The sequence below is a fragment of the Antechinus flavipes genome, chromosome 4 (genome assembly GCF_016432865.1).
Source record: "Antechinus flavipes isolate AdamAnt ecotype Samford, QLD, Australia chromosome 4, AdamAnt_v2, whole genome shotgun sequence".
Taxonomy (NCBI): domain Eukaryota; kingdom Metazoa; phylum Chordata; class Mammalia; order Dasyuromorphia; family Dasyuridae; genus Antechinus; species Antechinus flavipes.
Window position 1 is genome coordinate 129,076,925 of NC_067401.1, and position 23,267 is coordinate 129,100,191.

The window sequence follows — 23,267 nt, forward strand, 5'->3', positions numbered from 1 at the left end:
ATTCTTTATATGTATCAGTAAAATAAAATACTATTGAAAGTTTAAAAAAAAAAAAAAAAGACACTTCAAGTCCTACCATTTGCAGGTGGTTTTTCCCAGTCTTCAATGTTCTTCTCCTTGCCCTGCCCTCCCTGCCCCCACCCTGTACCACTAACACTTTTGCCTCTGCCATTTATCCTGTATATATCTCATATCTGTGTATTCACAATCTGTCTCCCACATCAGAATGGGAGCTCCCCAAGGGCAAGGAACATCTTTTTGTCTTTCTTTGTATTTCCATGGCTATCAATATTAAGTTCTCAATAAATCTTCTTAGCCTGGCATATGCAAGTGCTTATAAAGGCTTGTTATCTGTCTTCTACTTCACTCAAAAGTCCATGTAATTCAATGGAGAAGACTCTAGGGGCTCAGCACCTGATTCATTGGAAGAATTTGATGGACCCTTACATAAAGCCTCCTACAGAAGGATGAACTGACAATAATAGTTAACTACTAACATTTATATAGCACTTTACTCGGTGCCAGGCCCTGTACTAAACCACAATTATGATTTCATTTCATTCCACAACAACTCTGGGAGGTAGTTGCTATTATTATCCCCATTTTACATATGAGTAAACTGAGGCAGGGATTGCCCAGGGTCACACAGCTAGTAAGTGTCTGAGGCCAGATTTCAACTCAGGCCTTTCTGAATAGAGGCAGGATTCTCTATCTTTTGTTCCACCTTGCGGCACCTAGACCTAACTAGATCTCCAGTGTCCAACTGACACCATGTACCAAGTACTATTTGTGCTCCTGGGACTTTCCCCTTTTCCTCGTGTTTTTAAAGTGTGCGTTTGTCAACATTTAAGAAGAATTTTCCTTTTCTAGAACACAGGACACCTCCTAGACATATTTGAGATTCTTTCTCTGTGGCATTCTTTCCTTTGGCTTGGGCTGCTGGTTCCAATTGGTCTCCAGAGACTTGAGCCTGAGCGTCTCCATTGCTGAAATTTTTTGGGAAGTCTGTACTTTGCTGCTGATGGATCATGGGTTGGGAGGGCCAGGTCAGTCTCCTCATCCGGCTGGGCTTTTCCCTCTCTGGGATGGCCTTCTCCATCAGCCTCAAAACCCTCAACTCCAACAGTGAAAAGGTCCCAAGCCCCACGCCCGGCCTGTTTCCCACCCTGACCTGGAGCCTGGTGGTGAGGAAAAGGACAAAGGGGAAAGTACTTCGGGGTCCAGAGGCAGGAGTGACCTGTCAGGCTAGAAATTCCTGAAGCATATCATTCCTTTCCCGCACCAAAGCTCCTTTGTACACAACTGATCATGACTTGGGGAGACAGATCCAAGTGGCCTGAATCATCAAATGGACAGCAGGGGCCTGCACAGTGGTGAGACTGGATGGAAGGTTATAGTTGGGGTAAAATGACTATTACCATCATGCCTTGTTACTAAGACCAAATGAAGTACCTATGTGATCAGGCCCCGAGAAAGGTAAGAGTCAGGGAGGGGTCGTGGTGAAGGATGGAATGATTCCCTTAAATTGTTTCTTTTATTCCTTTTAGACTAAGAATTTTCATAATTCAAGGAGATAACCAAGATGACTAGGGGAATTGATTGTAGGTGGACTAGAGGCTATTTGCAGGTGATGGGAAGATAGATAAGGTGGAGCCTGGGAACCTAGAGAACTTACTTGTTGAAAGAGCAGGTTTATTTCCAGTTTTGATGTATGAAAATGCTTTATAATCCAAAAAAAGGGGGAAGGAAGGAAGGAAAGAAGGAAAGGAAGGAAGGAGGGAGGGAGGAGGGAGGGAAGAAGGAAGGAGAGAGGGAGGGAGAGAGAAAGGGAGGGAGGAAGAAGGAAGGAAGGAAGGAAGGAAGGAAGGAGGGAAGAGAGGGAAGGAAGGAAGGAAGGAAGGAAGGAAGGAAGAAGGAAGGAAGGAAGGAAGGAAGGAAGGAGGAAGGAAGGAAGGAAGGAAGGAAGGAGGGAGGGAGGAGGGAGGAAAGAAGGAAGGGAGAGAGGGAGGGAGAGAGAAAGGGAGGGAGGGAAGAAGGAAGGAAGGAAGGAAGGAAGGAGGAAGAGAGGGAAGGAAGGAAGGAAGGAAGGAAGAGAGGGAAGGAGGGAGGGAAAGAGGGAGGGAGAGAGAGAGGGAGGGAGGGAAGGAGAGAGGGAGGGAGAGAGAAGGAGGGAGGGAAGAAGGAAGGGAGAGAGGGAGGGAGAGAGAAAGGGAGGGAGGGAAGAAGGAAGGGAGAGAGGGAGGGAGAGAGAAGGAGGGAGGAAGGAAAGAAGGGAGGGAGGGAGAGAGGAAGGGAGAGAGGGAGGGAAGGAAAGAGGAAAGGAGGGAAGGAGGGAGAGAGAGAGGGAGGGAGGGAGGGAGGGAGGGAGGGAGGGAAGGAAAGAGGAAAGGAGGGAAGGAGAGAGGGAGGGAGGGAGGGAAGAAAGAGGAAAGGAGGGAAGGAGAGAGGGAGGGAGGGAGGGAAGGAAGAGGAAAGGAGGGAAGGAGGGAGAGAGAGAGGGAGGGAGGGAGGGAAGGAAAGAGGAAGGGAGGGAGAGGGAGAGAAGGAGGAAGAGAGGGAGGGAAAGAGAGAAGAGGGAGGGAGGGAGAGAAGGAGGGAGAGAGGGGAGGGGAGAGAGGAGGGAGAGAGGGAGAGAAGGAAGGAAGAGGGAGGGAAAGAGAGAGGGAGGAGGGAGGGAGGGAGGGAGGGAAGGAGGAGGGAGAGAGGAAGGGAGAGAAGGAAGGGAGGGAGGAAGGAAAGAAGGGAGGAAGAGAGGGAGGGAGGGAGGGAGGAGGGAGGGAAGGAAAGAGGAAGGGAGGGAGGGAGAGAGAGAGGGAGGGAGGGAGGGAGGAAAGAGGAAGGGAGGGAAGGAGAGAGAGAGGGAGGGAGGGAGGAGGGAAGGAAAGAGGAAGGGAGGGAGGGAGGGAGGAAAGAAGGAAGGAGGGAGGGAAGGAGGGAGAGAGGGAGGGAAGGAGGGAGAAAGGGAGAGAGAGAGGGAGGGAGGGAGGGAGGGAGGGAAGGAAGGAAAGAAGGAAGGAAGGGAGGGAGGGAGGGAGGAAGGAAGGAAGGAAGGAAGGGAAGAAGGGAGGGACAGAGGGGAGGGAGAAAAAAAATAATCTTGCAATAGTTGAGGAAAGTGATGAGGTACTGAACTAAGGTGGTCACTTGAGCTAAGAGATATTGTAGAGATGGGAAATAAAAAGATCTGGCAAGAATAAGGGTGAGAGGGCAAGTGAAGAGCATAGGGTCATAGATTTAGAGCTGGGAATTAAAGTCTGACCACCTGGGTGGGCTTCTGCTCCATTCTGAGGCCTTTGGAGAGGAGGAGGGTTAGCAGATGGTGTTAGGAGCCATCAGGCTCCTTCCCCCATCATTTTTACACATTAGGAATCAGAAGCATAGAGTTCAAGTGACTTTTAAGAGCCACACTGACAATACATTTCTGAGGTGGTATTTGAACCCAAATTCTAATAACTCCACGCACACCATACCATGTTATCTCTCTAGTAAGAGATACACTAAGGTTGCAAAGTAAGGTAACAGAAATAAAGCAATTTAGAAATGGGGTACCAGTGTGGAAGAAAATCCTTACAAGACTGTTTTCGCTGACCTATTCTTTTAACTGAGATTGGTATTTATAATTTAGCCTCAACCAATAGCCTTTTGGCATTTGTTTTGATCTGTTTCAATCTCTTTTCTTGCAGATACTGCGAATTGGGAAGCTGACACTGGCCTGTGCTCAGAGTTCACTCCCCTCAGGGCTGGAACAGAGCCCCAGAGACCTGATTCTCGCTGACCACCTAGGCTGCAGCATCCCACAGATTGATTCAGCAAAGCAGTCAGGGGTCTTAAAACCTCATTGTGCCTTTCTCGGCTATCTATTCTCATCCTTCTCCTATCCAGAAGAAACTGCTTCCATTGTTCCGTCTTTATTCCTACAAGCTACCCTTCTCCTCTTTAACCCCTTAATCATCTTGGTTGCTTTTTTTCTGTTTTTTTTTTTCCCCCTGACATCACCAGATCTCTCTGATAATGGCCAGGCCCCAGCTTCAGGTTTGGGGACATTGAAATTTGGTGGAAGAAGACAATGCTTTATGGATCCCTGTTGACCATCAATTGTCCCTATGGCATTGGAGGAGTGAGCTGCATATAAAGCATCCCGATTAAGGTCAATGTAATCAAAAGTTGTCCATTTTACCTTTCCTAATGTTCTCTAGTTCTTCTTTGGTCATAAATTCCTCCCTTCTGCAAAGATCTGAGAGGTAAATTATCCCTGCAAGAACTTTGGTGTTTTTTGTTTTTTGTTTTTTTTTTTTGGGGGGGGGAGTTCATTTGAGGTCCATGATTTCATGTAAGGAATTCCTCCTCAAATTAGCAGCTGTCTATAACATGGTATTAGAGAGTTACCTGAGTCACTGAGTCACACAGTACATCTTTGGCTTTGAAATGAGATTTCCTTGACTCTGTCCCCACTGCCTGTCACCACAAAGGGACAAAGTGCTCACCTTTATGAAGGACAAATCACAGAGTGGGATCCGCAGGAATTCACTTCTAAGTTGGCAAAATAAATCCCCTCCTTCTCCCAAACTTTGTGAGTTTAGAACCACCAGGGCCAGTGTAAGGGACCATACTAATGGTTATCCTAATTGCAGAGAACTGAGAAATGCCTGGGACGAGTGTTCAGAGGGGTCAGAAATGACGGGGACGTTAATCCAGGAAGGCTGGAGTGATTCAGTGGATTGGGTTGTAAAGAGGTTCTGTTTTCAAAAGAGCATAGGGTATCCAGACCGAGCAGGGAGGGAGCTTAGAAGTCACCTGGTTTACCCAGCCATTTTACAGATCAGGAAAATGAGCCTCAGAACCCAGAAGTGACTTGGGTCACTGTGTGATAGGGTTAGTATCTGCAAGGGTTTCCCTCTTCCTCCCTATTTTAACTTGGGTTTGGCTACGTTTTCCCTAAAAGGGAAAGTTAAGATTTGATTGGCCTGAGGGGTGGATGGGGAGAAATACAAAGAAAAGCTTCAGCAGGGCTTCCTTTCAGTTGGCTTCCAGGTTGGCCTCTGGCGATGTTGACCTGGTTTTCTGGTCACCTAAGTGCCTAAAAGTTCCCTAATGTCCTTCAGGCTGCCTCGATACACAATGACTACAATAAGATAAGGAAAACCAACTCAAAGAGAAGTCCCTATTCAAATCAATATAAGGAGACATCTAAAACCCCACTTCCAGCAGAGCTCTGAATTTTGAACTCCAGCCCTGTGGCCTGGGGCTGTTTTGATTGGCGAGAGTGAGAGTAAAACTTCTTGCAGAGATAATTTACCTCTCAGATCTTTGGAGAAGGGAGGAATTTATGACCAAAGAACTAAAGAACATTAGAAAAGGTAAAATGGACAACTGTGATTACATTAAATTTTGTTTTAAATTGCGCAAATGTTTGTGGTAACCCTTTTTGTAGTGACAAGAAACTAAAACTGAGTGGATGCTCATCAATGGAGAATGACTAAATTGTGGTATATGAGTATTATGGAATATTATTGTTCTGTAAGAAATGGCCAGCAGGAGGATTTCAGAAAGGCCTGGAGAGACTTACATGAACTGATGCTGAGTGAAATGAGCAGAGCCAGGAAATCATTATATACTTCAACAACAAGACTATACAATGATCAATTCTGATGGACGTAGCCCTTTTCAACAATGAGATGATTCAGATCAGTTCCAATTGTTCAGTGATGAAGAGAGCCAGCTATACCCAGGGAGAGGATTATGGGAACTGAGTGTAGACCACAACATAGCATTTTTACTCTTTTTGCTGATATTTGCTTATGTTTTATTTTGTTTCTCTTTTTTTTCTGGTTTGATTTGATTTTTCTTGTGCGGCAAGATAATTGTAGAAATATGTATGTATATATTGGTTTAACATATATTGCACTACTTGTTCTCTAGGAGAGGGGGTGGAGGAATGGGGAGAAATTGGAACACAAGGTTTTGCAAGGTCTAATGTTGAAGAATTGTCTATGCATATGTTTTGAAAAATAAAAAGCTTTAATAAAGGAAAAAAAAAGATTTTTTTTTTTTAACAAAGCCAACAGAAACAAGTTTAAAAGGGAAGTACAAAGCTGAGGTGGGGGAATCTTTACAGCCAGTATTTCTGATTTCATTTCTAAAATATATAAAGAACTGTCAAATTTATAAAAATACAAGTCATTCCCTAATTGATAAATGGTCAAAGGATATGAACAGACAGTTTTCAGATGATGAAATTAAAGCCACCTATAATTATATTAAAAATGGTCTAAATCATTATTGATTAGAAAAATGCAAATTAAAACAATTCTGAGATACCACCTCTCATCTGTCATACTGGCTAAGATGACAGGAAAAGATAATGATAAATGTTGGAGGAGATATGGGAAAACTGGGACACTATTATTGGTGGAGTTGTGAAATGATCCAACCATTCTGGAGAGCAATCTGGAATTATGCCCAAAAGGCTACTGTGCATACTCTTTGATCCAGCAGTGCCATTACTGGGTCTGTAACCTAAGGAAATCATAAAGAAAGGAAAAGGACCCACATGTGCAAAAAATGTTTGTAGCAGCTCTTTTTGTGGTAGCAAAGAATTGGAAAAGTAGTGGATGCCTATCAATTGGAATGGCCGAATAAATTGTGGTATATGAACGTAATGGAATATTATTTTTCTATAAAAAATGATGAACAAGCTAATTATAGAAAGGCCTGGAAAGAATTACACAAACTAATGCTGAGGGAAATAAGCAGAACCAGGAATACATTGTATAGAATAATAGCAAGAATGTGTGATGATCAACTATGAAAGACTTGGTTCTTCTCAGTGGTTCAGTGATCCACAGCAAACCCAATAGACTTTGGACAGAAAGTTCCATCTGCATCCAGCAAAGAGACTGAATGTAAATCAACACATGTTTTTAATCATGGCCATAAATCCTTTTTCTTTTTTGAGATAAAAAATATAACTATGAGAAGAATAGGAACACCATTGATCATTCCATTTCTGTGGGGTGCTAAACCTTGAAATAACCCTAAATTTCAATCTGTTGTTGTTGCTGTGGTTACATTGACTTAAGAAGTTCCTAGCGAGGAAAACTGCCTCTCCCAATGCAGTGTCAAACTTTTGCAACTCACATAGCCTTAAAGAACTGCTAGTTTATGCCGAGGAAACCAGCAAACTGTCTACTATCCCTTCTTCCTTCAGTACTGTTTCTCTTCCTTTAATACTTTTTTTTTTTTTTAAAGACTGAACTGGATAGACTCTTGGGTGATTTTGAGATTCCTAGGCTCTTATATTTAAAGCTGGAAGAGATTCTAGAAATCACTCAAGGAAAATAAGGTTCAGTGGTATTGTCACTGACAATTCCGTTCAATTTTCAAACAATGAGACCTTGTCATCTACAAGGATAAGAGGTGACCAGCAGTCAGGAGGTGGACCCAGATCTGTTTCCTGGGTTGTTCCCTCACACACTCCAACTTTGGGGATGGCCTCTCAGGGAGAATCTGGGAAATTTCAGTGTTAAGAGGGGGACCTTTAGTACCAGGAGAAAAACAACAACAAACTACTGTCCCCATTCCCATTACTCCCTCTCCCCCACTTTGTTTGTAAATTTTTTTTCTGGGAGGAATGGGATTAGGCAGCCCCCCTGCCTGCCTGACACTGCCACATTCCTGTAGAGACTTGAGGAGATTATCAGGGCTGGAGAGTCAGTAAACCTCCACACAATTCTAAGCTGCATTAGAGCTTATCAAAATCACAAGGTTTCCCATGATAGAGAATGGTGACTGGAGCTGGATTTATTTTCAGACTTTGGATTAGAAACTGTGAAAGTGTCCACCTTACTCAGCTCGGCTTGATCTGCCATCACTTTGCTGCTCTGAGAAAGTAGCCAGAGACCAAGTATGGTGCTTGATCTTAGACACCTAAGGGAGGTGTGGGAGGGAATTCTCCAGGGAAAGTCTAAGAAAAGAGACCTCATGTGGAAGAGTGACTCAGACCTTCCATAGGCCTTGATTTAAAACAACAAAAAAAAAAATTTCTACATTACTCGTGTTGTGAAGGAAAAATCAGAACAAAAAAGAAAAACCACGAGAAAACAAAATGAAAATAGTACACTTGAATCTACATTCAGACTCCATAATTCTTTCTTTGGATAGCATTTTTCATTATGAGTCTTTTGGAGCTGAATATTTGCTTTTTGATCCCAAATGAAACCACTAGAATGCTCCATTTTTCCATTTTTAAGGTTGACAAGAGGGATTTGCTGTCTCGGTAGGACATGGATGGTCATGGATTTCCTAGAGGGTGGGAAATCAGGGCCTGTAGGGTTAACTGATATTGAAAGTGAGAAGCCACAACAAGATAATTGTATAAATACGTATGCCTATTTTGGATTTAACATATATTTTTACCATGTTTAACATATATTGGATTACTTGCCATCTAGGGGAAGGGGAGAAATTGGAACACAAATTTTGCAAGGGTCAATAGTGAAAAATTATCAAAATAAAAAGCTTCAATTTAAAAAAAAAAAAAAGAAGAAAGTGAAAAGCCAAGCACCAAGAGTAGATCAGTCCTGAGGAGTGCCCAGAAGTCATCAAGGAGTGTTCAAGGATTGCAAGTCTATGTACACAGAGGTCACAGCAAAGTAAAGGGTCAAAAACCAGGAAATAAACCCCTGGAACTGGTGACCTTCAATATCAATGAATCACTTCAGATAGCTCCATTCTCATGGATTTAGGGCTGGTGGGATGATGCTCACCCTTGGACCACCTATTAAAATTGATGGCAAATGTGAACATCCTTGTTGTTGGTACAGAGGAAAAACATTCTGGATAAGGATTCAAACCTTGATTCTGCTCCTTGATACCCACCTGTGTGACCTCAAACAAATTACTTGCCTCTCTGGGCCACAATTTCTTCCCCTGAAAAATGAGAATAGTTAGACTTTAAATTTCCTTGTGATCTAAGTCTATGATTTCAAAGATCAGGAGGGGTTACATAAATACATCCATCCCCGAGTCTAGTAGCAGCATCAGTCCCACACAAATTGGCTCTAACCCCTTCCTGCTTCCAGGTTTAATGTGGAATGTTTGGTGGCAACCCAGTTATTAAAATAAGATGCAAGCCCCTAATCTATTGAATTCTCCATAACCATAATAGCTATTTTACATTGCAATTTTGGGTTTGCACAGTGCTTTAAATATATCATTTGATGTCATCTGATCCTTGCAACAATCCTGAGAGGGAAGTGCTGTTATTATCTTCATTTTACAGATGAGGAAACTGAGGAAAAGTTAAGTAATTTAGAGTCACAGAGCAAGTGGATGGATTTGAAGTCATGACTTCTTTTCTGGACTCAAGGCCTGATTCTCCATCTCCTGTGCCACATGGCTGCTAATAGACTAGGTAGCATAAATTGAAGGGGCAGCTAAAGTGCATAAAGTGCAGGATCTGGAATCAGGAAGATTAGGCTTTCTAATTTCAAATCAGACTTCTTATGTGATCCTGGACAAGGCATTTAATTCTATTTGCCTTATTTTCCTCACCTGTTAAATGAGCTGGAAAAGAAAATGGCAAACTACTTCAGAATCTTTGCCAAAAAAACACACAAAAAAAACTCCAAATGGGATCACAAAGAGTTGGGCACAATATAAATCAAATAGTAGTTGGGACAGAACAGCAACGCAAAAGAAGGACAAAGGCAAATATACATATACAAATATTCATTTGTAAATAAATGTACGAAATAACTCAAAATGAGAAAAATTCAGGTGTATTGAATTGGATTTGTGGCTTTTTAGAAGAGGAGCTAATCCTTGCAGATTCCTGCAGATCACAGCCCATTCTGTGCAATTCTTCTCCTTTTCTTCCATAAGTTTGCAGGGGAGGGGGAAGGAGGGCATCCACCCAAGGTGCTAAACATCAACCAACCAATAAGCATTTGGTAAGCTCTTACTCTGCACCAAACACACATTTATTCTGAAGATGCAGAGTCAAAACTGAAACAGTCCCTGCCTTCAGAGAGGCTGCGTTCTGATTGCAGGAATGATGGGAGGAGACAACACAGACAGATAGGGATCAATGATTTCTCAGCAGAGGGAACTCCTGGATGAGGAGTTCCTTCTACCAACGGAGGCTGGTACCTTCTCGGTAACTCTATTTTTAGAGTTATTTCGGGCCAGGGGTGTGCTGGAGCCGGCTCTAACCGGCTGCTAAATTTTCCAGGTGATCATTCACAAGCTGCAATAGCTACAGATCAGGGTTTGATTTATTATCTTGTTGACTGCCCAGACTGAAGAAAATGCCACTAATGTAGATTAAATTAAAAGGTGAGTGAAGGAGAGCCTGATTGTTATTTATCCGTACACCCTGGAATTTCTTTGTAAACACTGCTTGAGCTCAGCAGGAGTGTAATGAAAGGCTCAGGAAATGCAGTCATTTCCAGCCTAGAGGCTCGATGACTGTAGGCTAATAATAATAACTGCCATTAATATAGCGCTTCAAAGTTTGCAAAGTGCTTGATCATACTTGATCATTGACCTCACAAAGCCTCTGCTGAGGGCTGCCTGGGATGCTAGAGCCAGTCTGTGTCAGAGGGGGACTTGCAGGCAAATGTGAGTTTATGGGAAGTAATCAGGCTGACTCTGTCCGCTAGTCCATGCAGCTGTTCGCGAATCCAGTGCAGTTTGAGGAGGGGATGCACTAGCAACGGGGCTATCAGAAAGGTCTGCAGGCGGAAGCAACGCAGGAACCCAAGAAGTGGAGGTGAGGAGCCAGGGCCTCCTAGGCGTGGGGCACAGCCAGTGCAAAGCCGTGGAGGGGGGAGATGGAGCATGGTGGGTGTGCAGAACAGAGCAGCTCGCTGGTGGGATCACAAAGGGGAAGACAGGGAAGACTCCGAAGGAGGGAAAGGGCCAAGTTATCTCCCCGACTGGACTCGGTTTCTTGAGAACAGGGATTTCTTTTTGCTTTTTTGCACCCTACCTCCACCTCTTAGCCTAGTGTCTGGAATTCAGTAGGTGCTTAATGCTGCTGACACTTTGGACAGAGGACTTTATATTGGATCTAAGGTAATGGGAGCGACTATGGCATGCTTAGACCCGTGCAGCTGAGTGGCGGATGGACTGGGGAGCAGGAGAGTAGGAAGCCGCTGTAGTAATCGGGCGACGGGGGCTAGGACAGCGTGAGGACGGCCGTTCAGGACTTGGGCTGCCCCGCCATCAGCCATAACCCTCCCACAGAACCAGTCATCCTTCTCCCCCTGCCACCGGAAGGGGCGGGGATTGCCATATTCCCGAGGGCCCCAGGGAGACACCCCCTCCCCACCAGCAGCCCCGCCTCCCATAAGTCATCTGTGTGGGAGCTTTTCCTCCAAGGATGATGAGCAGCCAGCTGTCCTTCACAGGATTCCGAGGACAAAGAGCACATCCCTGATGCCGCTTAATTTATTAAGCTAAGCATGGGCCGTCGTTCACCTATTCACATACTAACTCAGCGAACTATGTCCATGGGGACTGTCTCCGACCTGTGGTAGAGCCTTCCAAGCTCCTGTTGGCTGGTCAGCCCCAGTTAGACACACTCTACCCTGACTCCAGCAGAGTGATGTCCCTTTGGTCCTCTTTGAGAAGGAAGGACAAGGGGCAGCCAGGTGGCGCATTGGGTAGAGCAGCGGCCCTAACATCAGGAGGACCTGAGTTCAAATCTGGCCTCAGACACTTGACACTGCCCGGCTGTGTGACCCTGGACAAGTCACCTAACCCCAATTGTCTCAGGGAAAGAGACAGAGACAGACAGAGAGAGAGAAGACAGACAGATACAGAGAGAGAAAGAGGCAAAGAGAGAAAGAGACAGAGACAGAGAAGAGAGATAGAGAAACAGACACAGACAGAGAAGAGAGACAGAGAGAGACAGAGAAACAGACAGAGGCAGAGAAGAGAGACAAGAGACAGACAGAGACAGAGAAGAGAGACAGAGACAGAGAAACAGATGGAGACAGACAGAGATACAGACAGAGAAAGAGGCAAAGAGAGACAGAGACAAAGAGAGATAGAGAAACAGAGGCAGAGAAGAGAGACAAACAGAGAGACAGAGAAACAGAGACAGAGAAAGAGACAAAGAGAGATAGAAAGACAGAGACAAAGAGAGATAGAGAAACAGAGGCAGAGAAGAGAGACAGACAAACAGAGAGTAGAGAAAGAGACAAAGAGAGATAGAGAAACAGAGGCAGAGAAGAGAGACAGAGAGACAGACAGAGACAGAGAAGACAGACAGAGACAGAGAAACAGACGGAGACAGACAGAGATACAGACAGAGAAAGAGGCAAAGAGAGACAGAGACAAAGAGAGATAGAGAAACAGAGGCAGAGAAGAGAGACAGACAAACAGAGAGACAGAGACAGAGAAACAGAGAGCAGAGAAAGAGACAAAGAGAGATAGAGAGACAGACAAACAGAGAGACAGAGACAGAGAAACAGAGAGCAGAGAAAGAGACAAAGAGAGATAGAAAGACAGAGACAAAGAGAGATAGAGAAACAGAGGCAGAGAAGAGAGACAGACAGACAGAGACAGAGAAACAGAGAGCAGAGAAAGAGACAAAGAGAGATAGAGAAACAGAGGCAGAGAAGAGAGACAGACAGAGAGAGAAGGACAATAATCACTGGAACTGGAATATGGAGGCAGTCATAGTAGACACTTTCACATCATAGGTTGCTTGTCCGTCTTGCAGTTTTATTTGTTATATGCCAATTTTAAGTTATTATTAATTCACTAATTTGTTACTGCAGGATCTTGACAGCTGGGTGACTAGAATGCTGGGCTGGGAATCAAATCAGAAGTGCCCTAGCTTTGTGGTGCTGGGCAAATCAATTAACCTCTGTCTTAAGTTTCCTCAACTGTAAAATAGGGGTAATAATTATCACCCACTTCCCAGGGTTGTTAAAATACCGATCAAGAATACTGATAATATATAATAAAGATAATATTATGATAATATGATAAATTTTGATGATATCCAGTTAGCACAGTGCCTGGCACATAGTAGATGCTTAATAATTGCTTACTCTCCAAACCCTAATTCCACCTCATGTCTAATGCTTAGTTTAACATTACTGGTTTGCTGAGAACAACTTTAATATTAGGATTGCCTGGGGGAGAAAACCAAATCAACCAACAGCAACCCAGATGCTTATATTTGATTAGTATCTGGAGGTAATGGATAGTGAAACAGTTAGAGGTCTCTTGATCTTAGCAGACAAACATCGTAAAAATAAATAAATAAATAAACAAGGACATTACAAGATCGCTGAAAAGAGCAACAAAAGCCTTGGAGAAACATGCAGCAATATGTATCAGGGTCATAGGTTCCCAGGATGAGAGATCTGGAGCCGGAAGGTACTTTCAGAGGCCATCTGGTCTAACCCAATCATTTGACAGATGAGGAATGTGAAGGCCACAAAGGTGAATTATCTTGCCCAAAGTCAGACCAGGAGACATCAATCCAGGCTGTACTTTGGGAATTAACAGGCAGTTGATCATTCCGGAAAAAAAAAAATAGTACCTGGAACCTTATCTTCAGATGCCCCCATGCCCTGAGGATGAGGAGTTGATTAGAAGCTGGGAGCTCTCATGAGCAGAGTGGGAAAAATCATAAGGCATGCAGACATCACGAGAAAATGCCTCACCCCTGGTGGTGATGAGCATGGGCCACCTATAGCACAAAAATATTACAGACCCACGTTAGGAAACTTCTCAGAACAAAACTTCAGTCCTCCCGTGTGTCTGGGCTGGGGAGGACAACACAAACCAGCAGGGGCAGTCGAGATTTGGACTAAGAGTGGAATGGAACTATGAACCAACTGTCGAGCATTTAAGCCATATAATAAAATACAAAATTTGGTGGAAAGTACCAAAGGACCTGCTTTTGAGTTTGTGCAGCGTTCGAGGGCAGGAAAACCAGATTGTGGGCTCTGTAAGGGCTGCACTGACTTTTTTCTTTGTATCCCCAGCATTTAGCATATCTCCCGGCAAACAGGAGGCACTTAATGTTATTCGACTGACTGAAATCACATGTTTGCTGACCGACCAAAATCACACAATCAGGAGTGTTTTCTTTATATTTTATTATCTCTTTCCCTTTAGCCCAGCTATCCTGAGATCCCATGATACTTAGTCTCCTTGCTTACCCTACACTGGATAACCATCTCTTAACTCTGGACACTTTCACTGCCTTGGACTTGGAATATTCTCCCTCTTAATCTCTATCTCTTGACTTCCATAGCTTCTTTTAAGATACATCTAAAAGAAGCCTTAGATCCATTTAAAAGAATCTTTCCTGGTTCCTCTTAATACTAGTACTTTGCTTCTATTTATAGTCTCCAATTTATTTCATATATACTAATTTGTATATATTTGTTTATATGCTTTCTGCCCCTAAAGCCTGTGACACTTGGGAACAAGGATTATCTTTGGTCCTTATGTGTATCCCTAGTGATTAGCACAATACCTGGCATATTACTAGGTGCCTAATAAATGCTTATTGACCTCAGAGACCTCAAAATGCTGTATAAGTGGAGGAGATACTTCAGATTCGATGATTTTAGTGAAAGTAGAGAGTCTGAGATGGGGGAAGAGAGAAAGAGACATTTTGAATGATGGGTTGATAATCTTCCTGGCAATATGCAGGAAAGCTATGTCACTTGATTTCTAGCACCTGCATCCCTAAAGGCTACTAAGAGTAAATTTTCCTAGTGACTTGGCTCTCTGTTTGGTCAAGCTCACACCCAGGCTGAAGAGTTCATTTATTCTTGTTCTTTATCTACTTTAACTAGTATGACTTCATTTGGGTTCTCTTATTGCCTGAAAATGTATGTGTGTGTGTACATACACTATGTATTTGGAGAAAGGGAGCTAAGTTGTCAAGAATTAATTAATCATTACCTTCCCCTTTGAGAGAAATCAGGGAAAGTGTTCTTTCCAAAGTTTGTGTGTGTGTGTGTGTATTCATTCTAAATCCCAATAGACTATTCCTAGACTTATCAGTTTTTTATATATGGTAGATAAATGTAATTACAGCCTAATACCCAACCACTCTTTGATCTAGGGGAATAAAGGAGTCCTTTTACTCTCGACAAAGGTGAAATGGAAATCTTTCTTGGAGATGGGGTGGGCTAGCTCCCATATCAGATATCTACCACCCATGTCACTCATAGATCTGCCATTTTTATATTAATTGGGAACATCCAGACATCTAAAGTATATTTATATTGATGTGTTCAGTAAGAAGTGCCACCAATTTGAAGAACATAAACATTAGTAAATCTTTGGAACTTGTCAGCAATGGCTTTTTTATTTCTGGAAGAAGATAGTAAGAGCATAAGTCATATCTTTGTGGCGACTGATCATTTCACCAGGTACACACAGGCATTTCAACCAGAGAGCTTCCACAGCTGCTAAAGAGTTGTGGAAGAAGTATGTCTCAGTTTATGGATTCCTTGGCACGATCCATTCTCACAAAGGTAGACAGTTGGTGAGAAAGCTTCTCTGGGAGAATGTTAGCTTTGGCAGGTCCTGAGAAGTCTAGAACTACAATTTCTCATCCCAAGGAGACCCACAGTCAGACGGTTTCCACTGAACATTAACAAACATGTTGGGAACACTGAGATCTGAACAAAAATTTTAGTGATGTCGGTGTGGGACATTTCCAGATCACATATGAGACTTCACCAGAAAGGATGTCACTGGCTCCATATCATACTTGCTTAGGTTTGGGTGAGAGCCATGCCTACTTATAGGTTTATACTTTGGCAACTCAGAAAATGAAAAGGACACAAGAGCTCACAACTAGTCGATCTCTCAGCTGAGAAAGAAGCTAACCCAAGCCTGCCAGCTGGTTTGACTACAGCTCAGAGGAGCTCTGACACAAATAATAGGATGCCTGAATTCATTTTCAAGAATTGCAGCTAGGTGACAGTTTTGCTGAGAAATTTTGGTGTTCAGAAAACAAGAGTTAGCAGATCAGATCGATGGAACATTACTCTACACGCAGTAATTGAGGGACTGGGCAAATTGACCAATTTATAGAATATAGTGTACAGGGGGGACTATAAAGCCAATTCCTCTAAACACCTATTGCCCATAGAAGAAAGCAGAGGACCATAGACTTAGATGACCTAAAAGGTCATCTGATCCAAAGCTCTCATTTCTGGATGAAGAAATTGAGGACCAAGGAATTGCCGAAGCTCACAATAGGTTCCCAAGAGTCTGTGCATGAATTCTGAAAGTGAGCTCTCTCTCTACTACATCATGTTTCCTTCCTGTTATATCTCTGCCTTGTAGGTGGAAAGAAATAATGGACAATGAGCTAAGCAGATTCTGAAAACAAAATGCCCACTAGTCAAATTGGGAAGCACTTATTAAGCTTTGAGGATCAAAGAAAGACAATGAATAGTCTTTGATCTTGAGAAACTAACAATCTAATGGGGGAGATAAAACAATTAGGCACAGAGAAGCTCTGTATGGGGATTGTTGTTTTTCCTTCATTCTTGATGCAGATCATGACAGGGAGAGATGCCATGATATGAAAGCGTACTGGACTTAAGTGAGGGAGGGCCGTGCAAAGTCACTAATCTTACTTTCTTCTCCAGAGCCATCTGGGTCCAGTGGCCAAATATGGATCAGAAGGACTGGAGATGGCAGCAAATATGCAGTCTCCACATAAGATAACCAACAGAAATAAGGCACTAGTAGTGAGGAGGATCAGGAAAGGCTTTTAGAATTTTAGCTGGAATTTGAAAGAAGGCAAAGAAATTCGGAGATAGACAAAGAGGGAGAAAGTTCCAGACATGGGGACAGCCAGTATCAGAAAAATGCAGTCTCCCATGAGGAAGCCAGTGCCACTAAACCACAGAGCAGTTGTGGGGAGGAAGAAATAAGGTATAAAGAGGACTGGAAAGGTAGGAAAAGGGCAGGATATGAAAGGCTTCGAATGCCAGAAGAATTTTTGTTTTATTCTGGAGACTATTACCTGGAGTTACTGGAACACAGTCAGACCTAGACATTAAGAAGATGAATTTGATAAATGAGTGGAGGATAGAGTAGAGTGGACAGAGACTTGTGGCAGAAATACCAACTAGCAGGCTTTAGCAATAGTCCAGATGGGTCCCGGTGCACAATAACGAAAAGTTAGGATTGTCTTTCATTTCTTCCCCAACTGTCACACTACCTCTTTTCCCATTGCCCTTTCCAGCTTGCCAGCCTGCACCACAGTGGTAGCAGTATTAAGAGGAGGAGACATAGATGAGATGTCATGAAGGCAGCATCAACAGGATTTGGTCAACGGGTTGGATTTGAGGGGAGGGTGGTGAGAGTGAGAGTGTCATCACATATGGCCCCTTGGTTGTGAGCCCAGGTAACTATAACAGGATGGTGCTTGTGACAATAAGAGGGAATGGTATCTAGGGAGAAGGGGGGTCCAAAAAAAGTTTTAAGAGACTCTATATTAATGGGTGTGACCTGGAAGAAGATCCAGCAAAGAGACTGAAGAGGTAGAGGATCAGACAGATAGCAAAATCATAGGACAGTGTCACAAAATTCTAGAGAAGAGAATGAGGTATTGATAAATGACAGACATAAGCAGCTACACCCAAAGAACGAACACTGGGAAACAAATGTGAACTATCTGCATTTTAGTTTTTCTTCCTGGGTTATTTATACCTTCTGAATCCAATTCTCCCTATGCAACAAGAGAACTGTTCGGTTCTGCAAACATATATTGTATCTAGGATATACTGCAACATATCCAACATATAAAGGACTGCTTGCCATCTAGGGGAGGGGGTGGAGGGGAAAAAAAATCGGAAAAGAAACGAGTACAAGGAATAATGTTGTCATTATAAAGTAATCATTAAATAAGAAAAAAAAAAAAAAAAGAGAGAAGAGAATGAGATGACAGTGTCCAAGGCTTGCAGAGGGATCAAGAAGGATGAGGAGAGCCTCTTCTCAGTCTCTTTTCTTCAGAGAAGTCACTGTATATTTAAGTCAACCATCTTGCCTTAGGATTGTAGGATATCAGCTAGGGGAGGAAGAGCTGAACACAGAGGCAGAACATTTCCTGCTCAGCTAGGGAGGCTCCTTAAAATATTCAGAAAATCCATGAAGCTTAGAAATTATGATAGTCGTCCTGGGGGAGCCTTCAAGTTTATAGATTATAGATCTGCTGAGAGTAATGAAAGTTGGTGGGTCACCAAAAAGCCAGAACCAACTGATCTGTGACCAGGCTAATTTCTGATAAGGTAGAGAACCAGCATACATGTACGCAGACCCATGTAAAGTATGCTTTGCATGCAATTGCATTGGTTGGTTTTATGTTGATGCATCTGTTGATTGTTGAAGGTGGGTTGTTTTTTTTTGTTTGTTTGTTTTTGGTACTTTCTATGTACTGTGGCTATATCAGATACTCCAAGGAAGTGAAAGCCTAAAAGCATGATCTAATACAGACTCAAATATTCATAGAAGTATTTTTTGTGGTAGCAAATAATTAAAGTATCTTACCATCAATGGTAATCAATTTGCTAAGCAAACTGTGGTACATAATTTTAATGGAATATTACTATGCTTTTAGAAACTATTCATTTAAGGACTGTACATGTTTAACCTATTATCAGATTGCTTGTTGTCCTAGGGAGGGGGGAGGTAAGGGAGGGAGAAAAATTTGGAACACAAAATCTTACAAAAATGAATGTTGGAAACTATATGTGTATTTGGAAAAATAAAAAAAATAAATTCCATGTGAAAAAAAAAAAAAAGAAACCCTGCATTTTACCTACTAAAGTAACAGTTTAACCTTCTTGTTGAAAAAACAACTATGCATCTGAAAAATACAGAGAAGCATGAAATTACATGAACAGGTATAAAGTGGAAGAGCCACAGAAATATTTAAGAAAATATAGAGTCAAGTAAATTACTACAGTGACAACAGCATAAATTAAAGAATCACCACCACAAAGCTATTAAAAAAAAAAAAGATGCAAAATCACTAAGAACAAGATTGGACCCAAAATAAGAGACCAGACCTTCCCAGTTTCTCTGATAAAAATTAGGGTTCTCAAGAGTGGAATGTTGCCTATGCAGTTAAGATTTTTAAAATTGATTAGTTTTGATTTTACTTATTAAATTGTTATAAGGATGGGAAGAGGAAAATTATGTGACACTTGCAAGATAGCAATAGCAATCTTTTTTTTAAAAACAGGATTATAGAAAGTTGGAACTGTAGAAATCATCTAGTCCAATCACATTTCATAGAAGATATACATGTTAAGTTCTTCCAGCCACATCTAAGTATGGGAATCCTTTCAATAAGCTGGTTGGCTATGTCTTTTTGTTTTGAATTGTGTGCTTTGACTATCTGGTTAAAAATTAACACATTTATCTGGTCAATAGTTTTCTAATTGGGGGCACGTGAAAATGGCCTGTGGATTTAAGGAATTCTGATGCCTAAACAAATTCAGTTGTGAAGGAAGAATCCACCCCAATTACAAGCAGTAATTGTTTGGAAAGGTGCAGAAGGGAGCGTAGCTTTGCTTTATGGTGTCACCTAGATCTATGAACTTATGTTCTCCAGAGCATTAGTACTGAGACCATAACTAGGGGACAATGCACAGAAGGAAAGTTAGAATTATCTTTCATTTCTTCCCCAGCTTTATAGTCTGGAGCATGACCAATAGTCATATTTTCCCTCCTCCTATTCCCTTCTCTAGTCTTATCTTGGTAAGAATGTATATAGTTTTCTATTTAGATCTATGAACTTATGTTCTCCAGAGCATTAGTATTGAGACCATAACTAGGGGACAATGCACAGAAGGAAAGTTAGGATTATTTTTCATTTCTTCCCCAGCTTTATAGTCTGGAGCATGACCAACAGTCACATTTTCCCTCCTTCTATTCCCTTCTCTAGTCTTATCTTGGTAAGAATGTATATAGTTTTCTATTTAGCCCTGAACACTGATTAACTTTGTGACATGTTCTTCATATACCTCTAGCCCCATCCTATCTTTATATAGATCAAGGAACGTTATTTTGTACTTTTATCATCAGGGTCTAGCCCAGTGCCTGGCATATAGTAGGCACTAAATATATTTATTATTTTTTTAATTCTCGATTTCCTCCACAAGCTGCTGAACATCTTTACTATCTCTCGTACCCTTCAAATTCAGTCCCTCCTCTTCCATCTCTAGCTCTGGGAACAGTATAAAATTAACACTATTCCTGGGAGAAGGACATAGCAGAATGATCTATTGTTTCATTCACTATTCCCATGATTCCCATACCTATCTTATGTGTATTTTCTGCTTCTGTTAGACTATCAACTTTTTAGGTTTCAGATAAACCCAGGAAGATTTGTGTAAACTCACAAAGAATGAAAACGAATAGAACCAGGAAAAAAGGGTACTATAATAGAATTGTCAAAACAAATTTGACTTAGGAGCATAGATCAATTCAGTAATCAAACATGATTAACACAGGACCAATGATGAGTCATGCTACCTGATATTTTGGGACATGGCCAGTATGGGAATGTACATGCATAGCTGTTACAAGGATTTTTCTATTTTCCTCCACTGGGGGAATTTAAAAAGTAGAGAATTTTAAGAAAATAAAACTTACTTTAAAAAATGTGAACTCTTTGAAGTCAAGGGCTGTCTTGATTTTAGTATTTGTATCCCCAATCTCTGTCACAGTTAAATGTGTTATAAATGCTTTCAATAATTCATTTTTTGCTGCTACCTTCCTCCCTTCCAGATGTCAGTCTCATCAGCAGGGCCCTCCTTGCTTGAAGCACGTTGCACCTACAGCAACTCCCATTTAAATTTCCATGGTCAATAGTTTCACAAGATTGTTGCCTCAAGAAATGGTTAAGTTCTATACCTTGCTCCACATACACCTAGGTCTTCAGGTAGACCACTACTTGTTAAATTGTACTTAAGTGTCAAGTATGGTGTAGTTTAGTGTATGGCTTGGACTAGGTAAACAACAGCTAAAATTTACATCAATACTTTTTGAGGTTTCCAAATGTTATCTCATTTGATTCTCTCAACAGCCCCATAAGGGTATGTGTTATTAATTCCATTTTACAGATGATTTAACCTCATGAGTTGGCTATGTTTACAAAGGGCCTAAAGCAGGATTTGAACACACATTAACTTGACTCCCAAGTCTAAACTACCTTTCAGCTGCCTAGATGATTGCTCTTCCAACTCTAAAATGCTTTGATTCTGTGTCAGGACTAGTAGCAAAATTAACCAATCAGCCAATCATTTAAAGGCTTAGTTTTTATCCTTTGAATAAACTTGTTATGCTGTTTTAAGCATAATGACAGCAAGGTGAAGGAGGGGAGTTAGTGCCCCCAATTACTTTTTATTTATTGTGTATGTATTTCTGTTAACTTATCAGGCACACATTCCATCTACCCCAGAAGCTAAGTCCTTTGGGAGATGAGACCATTTCATTTCTGTCTTTATATTCAGAATACTTAAAGCAGTGCCTGGTATATACTAAGGGCCTGAAAAATACTTGTTGACTGAGTGACCTTGCAACAACTATAAAATGGCTACAGTACAGCAAAATCCAAATCCATACAGAAAATTCAGTTGGTAATTTCAAATGCTGTTTTAAAAGTTGTTCCTCTCAGCTCTATAGCCATTTATTGAAGTATAAATGTCAAAAATGATGCTACGTGAAAATTTTATGGAGAACTTGGCTATGTGGAATAAAAATGACATACTACCCTAAAGATTTTTAGTAAAAGATTGGATGGTGTTAAGGGATCAGAAATGGGATTGAAGGGACAGATTCAGGATTTCCTGACACCTTTTCAGAAAACTGATTGCATCCTTCTCCCTCATCTCTCCCCATGAACCCATAAAACAAGGTTATGTGTGCACAAAGAATTTTAAAAGCAGAAAGGGGATATGTAGACTAAGATTGTGTTGTGTAATGGAGTGGACCGTCCTGAAAGGGACCAGCAGGGTGACCAAGAGTCTCTTCGCATGGTGATCAACAGCAACCCCTAGTGGTTCTCCAGGGCCTTGCCTGAATCAGTTTCTTGCCACACTGAATCCATCATGAAGAGCTTTCTAAAAACATCCTAACAACCCTGCCAGGCAGGTGACATTATTATCCACTTCTTATAAAGGCTGAGAGGTAGTGACCAGTGTCTGAGGCCAGATTCAAGCAGATGAATTATCTTCCCCTCTCTTCTTCCACTATCTTCCTTTCAGTTTGTCACCTCTTTCCCTTTCATCCTCACCTCATCCTTTTTTTTTTTTTTTCCATACAGATATCGCTGAGTGAATATATGCTATTTTCTATCTACAGCCAAAATTTCCAAATATTACATCAACATTTGAGGAGGCCTCTCAGCAAGACCTTGCAAAGAACATTCAATTAAACAATTCAATCAACATGAGCATCTATTGCAGGTTTTCCAAAGCTGGGATGTGTCCTCTTAGTGAAGGTGAAGGATAAATCCTTAAGAGGGAGTAGATAATAAAATGGCAAAAAATTTCAAGTCGTGATCAACACGGGTAATGCAAAATGCAAAAATGGGATCAAATTTGAGTCTGCAAGTCTGCCCTATCAACTTGACTATAAGCTGCCCACTCAGTCAGTGGGTTTAAGCATGATACAGATGAGTTATGGGATCGTCTGATGTTTGCTGAATTTGAGCATTAAGCAGGTAAACTCAAAAATTGTAAATCTTCATGTGGAAATTTAAAGTACCATAATAACATAGATCACACAATGTCAATCATAAAAGTTTTAAATGCAAATTTTTAAAAAATCAAGAAGGTATATACTTATTTGAAATGTCCAATAATTAACTTTATGGGTTTTTTTTGGGCTTTTTTGCCAAAATTGGGGCAATTGGGATTAAGTGACTTGCCCAGGGTCACACACCTAGGAAATGTTAAGGGTCTGAAGCCACATTTGAACTCAAGGTCTCCTGACTTCAGGGCTAGTGCTCTTATCCACTGCACCAATTAGCTACCTCCTGGCTTAATTTTTTTAAGTGAGACAATACAACTTTATTAATATATAAGCAGCTTAAAGAGAAAAATCAATTGGAGCAGGTAACAGTCCAAACAAAGACAATACAGTTTTAAGTAATTAAAATACAGAAACAGACAATAAAAAACCTGAATTCAGAAACTACGATTTGCTATGTTTATTGCTGGTATTCATAAATACCCTTATTGACGGAAAGAAAT

The 23,267-nt window shown here is 41.6% G+C and overlaps 1 protein-coding gene across 6 annotated transcripts in view; it reads right to left on the reverse strand.

Annotated features, from left to right (window-relative positions):
- Window positions 1-5,997: 5,997 nt before the first annotated feature.
- Window positions 5,998-23,267, reverse strand: part of LUC7L3 (LUC7 like 3 pre-mRNA splicing factor) — a 69,406-nt gene continuing 52,136 nt past the window's right edge. For 4 of the 6 annotated variants that reach the window (XR_007953264.1, XR_007953260.1, XR_007953267.1 and 1 more), the window contains one exon: window positions 5,998-13,711. The gene's annotated coding sequence lies outside the window, so the exon portion shown is untranslated. The remainder of the gene's footprint in view (window positions 13,712-23,267) is intronic. The other 2 variants (XR_007953262.1, XR_007953261.1) reach the window with 2 other exon arrangements.